The sequence below is a fragment of the Passer domesticus genome, chromosome 5 (assembly GCF_036417665.1).
Source record: "Passer domesticus isolate bPasDom1 chromosome 5, bPasDom1.hap1, whole genome shotgun sequence".
Classification (NCBI taxonomy): domain Eukaryota; kingdom Metazoa; phylum Chordata; class Aves; order Passeriformes; family Passeridae; genus Passer; species Passer domesticus.
The window spans coordinates 67400029-67403782 of record NC_087478.1 but is presented as its reverse complement, the minus strand read 5'-3'; the positions used below and the strand labels follow the sequence as shown (position 1 = coordinate 67403782).

At 44.7% G+C, this 3754-nt stretch overlaps 1 protein-coding gene across 4 annotated transcripts in view; it reads left to right on the top strand.

Annotated features, from left to right (window-relative positions):
* Nucleotides 1-3754, top strand: part of STK38L (serine/threonine kinase 38 like) — a 47536-nt gene that overhangs the window by 687 nt on the left and 43095 nt on the right. The window contains exon 1 of one of the 4 annotated variants that reach the window (XM_064420727.1): nt 92-222. The exons of 2 other annotated variants lie outside the window; for them this stretch is intronic. The gene's annotated coding sequence lies outside the window, so the exon portion shown is untranslated. Of the gene's footprint in view, nt 1-91; nt 223-272; nt 550-3754 lie in introns of those variants that run through there. One more of the 4 variants, XM_064420729.1, reaches the window with a different exon arrangement.

The following is a 3754-nucleotide window of genomic DNA, read 5'->3' as shown; positions in this document are numbered from 1 at the left end:
GCCGACCGAAACACGGCCGCCGCCGCCTCGGGACGGGGCTGGGCGGGGCGGGCAGGGGCGGGGCGGGGCGGGCGATGCGCGCCGGCGGGCACGACCAATGGCGGAGTGGGGCTCGGCGGTGCATGGCTCTCGCGAGAGCCGGCGGGTAAACATCGGCCCCCGCCGCGGGTCCGCCCGCTGCCATTAGCGCGGGGGCGGCGCCGCGCTCGGAGGTGGTAGGAGGTGAGTCCTGCGGCGTGTCGGGTCCTGAGGGGAGCCGGGCACCCTCTGTCCCGGCGCTGCCCGCGGAAGCAGCCCCGGCACGCTGCCACTGGAAATTGGAGATCTCCCCCCGCACCGTGAGGCAGCAGAAGCAGCCATCGCCGTGGAGGCTGTGGGAGCGCAGCTTCAGCCTCGGCTGCGGGGACGATCTGGGCTGGCTCTGGGCTGTGGGGCAGTTCGCCCGCCTTCGTCTCGGGTGACTCGTCCCGCAGCCCCCGGGGTGGCTTGTTCCCCTGCCGCCGGCTGGGAGGCTGAGGTGCCCCCGGGGGTGTCGGTGCGGGGACAGAGGTGAGCCCGGCGCGGGGAGCAGGGCCGGAGCTGTGCGGACATCCCGCCGGCAGGGTCAGGGCTGGGCTGTACTCGTGTTACAGAACGTGGCTCTGGGCTTAAGGGTGTCCTGCCCGCTTTAGAAATAACTAAGTAAAGGGACGAAATTATCTCCGTAACGCGCTTAGAACAACCTTCACAAGTTTCTACCCGCGGGAGGAGCAAATCCCAAACCTGCCGAGCCGGAGGAGTTTGGGGTTCAGGCCCCCGTGGTTTGGCTGTTCGGCTCGTTCTCTATATCTTTAGACAATTCTCATTGACTCGGGTATAAGTTAAATGCTGGGAGCTTACAGAGGTCGCGCCGTTGTTGTTTGGTTTTACTTGATCTGGAACGCCTTGGATTAGAATAGCAGAGTTCACACGCGTGCCTCCGCTGATGTACCTGGCTTGCTCTTGCAAAATCCAGACTAGGAATAAGTGAGTCTTGCTGTAGCCTCTGAATCAAAAGCAATGCCGACGTTTATTTTTTGTTTGTTTGCTTGTTTTTTTTAGGAGAAGTTTACTGTAAGATATTTGGTGGGATCTTACTGTAAGATACTGGTTTTGCTTTTACCTTCTTTTTGGAGAGCAGTGGCGTTTTTTGTTGACTGTAGATGTTGGGGTTTGTCAGGTATACTGATTGAGTGTTTTGATTACAGTTTTTTAAAGTCACTTAAAACAGAGGGATCTTGTTTATGAGTGTTTATGACACTAATAAATCTCGCTAGAGTTGTGCCTGCTCCATAAAAGATGCCTGAATATATGCAGGAATCTGAAAAATTGTTTTCATTCTTTATCCTTCAGGAATGAAAGAATATCAGCTTTTAATTTTACTCTGAAGAGTGAAAAGAAATAGGAGCCCACAGGCTACTGACCTGAGAGGTCATGATCAGCAGGCACCCTCATTGTATTTGAGAAATATGTTACTGTATCCAATAGAATTGCTGCAGTTTTACCTTCTGTGCCATATGTCGGCATGTTTTCCTGTCTTTGTTAAAAAATGTCTTGGATAGGAAAAGTCAGATTTGCATACCTCTGTGAACTCATTTGTTTTTCATAATGTACATGGCATGCTGTATGTTCAATTTAATATTTTTGCTTAACAGAGCTTAAAAAAATTCTAAACACTTATTTCTCAAACATTTCAGGGGAAAAGATATCCCAAGCCACTAGCTAAGCAGTATTCTGACGCAGATATTTACAGAAGACAGGTATCATGCTTTATTTCTTTCTGCCCTTCTTTTTCAGGAAGTTAGTCTGTCTTAAAAAAACAAACAGCAAATGCACACCCCATCATTAACTTGCAGTGGACTTGGGCCGGCCTGTGGTCTTGGTGAGGGAATGTTCCCAGAAGAACAGAAATTTTGGATTTCTGTCAGATGATCTGTTGTGGACTTGCTTGTGTGACCTGACCTTGAATCTGCAGTGGAGTCCCTGGTGGGACTCTCCTGGGTTGGAACAATGTGGCATGTCACACTGGAGTTCAGTACATGTGACTGAGATGTGCTCACCTGTTCTTTCTCAGGAGCTCTGTGAAGCCTCCCTTGGCTCATCGGTCTTTTTGTCCCTAAACTTTGAATGATGGGTAGGAGTTTTTTTTAATCATTTAGGTTACTACTGTAGTTTGGGATGGCTCTTGAATCCTGTGGTGACCACAAGGAGCTTAGTCACTGTCTGTGTCCTCTGGATCTGTCTAGGCAGTGGGTTTGTCTTGCTTTCAAAGCTTATGTTCTCCCTACAGATTCAGCTTTTTCTCAGTCCATGTTTATTCCAATAAAAATGTTATTCTTCCCACCAAGTTTAAGCTGAGTGTTAGTTAAAATGTGAAGCCAGTTGATAAACTTTAATATTTGTATTCCAGGAGGTGCAGGGTAGATGTGGAAATTGCAATGAAAATAATTACTTCTCTGAATGCAGTATTCATCAGCACAAAGCCTGCTAAGCTGATATTATATGGTAAATGATTTGCTTCTAGTCTCCCAGAAAGAGGCTTTATGTCTTAGGGTAATGGCAGTTGACATAAATCAAGCACACAATTGTCCACAAAATCATTTAATCTCCTCTTGTTGCTTGTTTTAACATATAGCTGCACTTAGAGCAGACCTGCCACTAGTGGTAATTGCATTGCTGTGGCTTGAAAATATGGGTTTGATAAATAACTGGAGTCTAATTTTTGAGATGGGTTGGTGCAGGATTTTTTCAAGTCTGGTGATTAAATAACAGCTTTTGTTGTGCAAAAAATTGTTGTACTGGGGTAAGCCAATTTAGTGTTGTGGGGGAGGAACTCAGGGAAGAGTTATTTATTTTGTGTTATGAATTTAAATAGTGAACTGTATTTAAGGTGGCAGAGTCTTGTCTTGAAGACTCAGAAATTAGTTGTCAAATGCAGTAGAGCAGACTTTATCATTTGATTGGTGCAGAAGTCCTGCAAGTCTGTAGTTTAAAACTACAGAATAACTTCTGGCAGTCCCACTGCTCCAATATTTGCATGGGGAAGTAATAGAACCTTTTCCTCTTAACAATAGAAAACAAAACAGGAAGTAGGGGAAGAAATAAATGATCAAGAAAAACTGAATTTCCTTGTCATAAATAATTTGAAGTATTAGTATGGGAAGTATGTGGTATGGAAAGCATTAAAATGGGTAGTTGTCATAGTTAACACTGTCTTACTTGTGAAATCGGGTAATCTTGTAAGGCATGCATTGATATCTCATTGAATACTTCTTACATATTAAAAAAGCAAAAGAAGATGGCAGATCAGGAAATAATATAAATTTTTATGCTTCAAGTAGCTGATTTTCAGATTTCTTGGTAATTTAGATGGTGGATTTTGTGTTCTGGTTTCTACTGTAGACCTGAAACTTTTGTTTGTGTTGTGTATCTTTAATATTTTTACCTACAGACTTGGAAATTTGTTAGCTGATCCATGGTTTCATGAAAGCTACAATTGATCAGAATGTGAAGAAAAGAGACCTAGAATTTGGAAGACTACTTCTGTGGGATTTTGATGGTCTAAGGAACAAGAATTGTCTTTATGTTTTTATTAGTAAAAAGAGCAGTAGTTGATTAAAATGGTAGCCTGGGTTTGTGGGATTTCACAAGAGTGAGAATGTCCTGAAGTAGTAAAAAGGGAATCAACTATTCACCTTTTAGTAACAGGGAACAGCCATGATGAAGTAATAGTTTG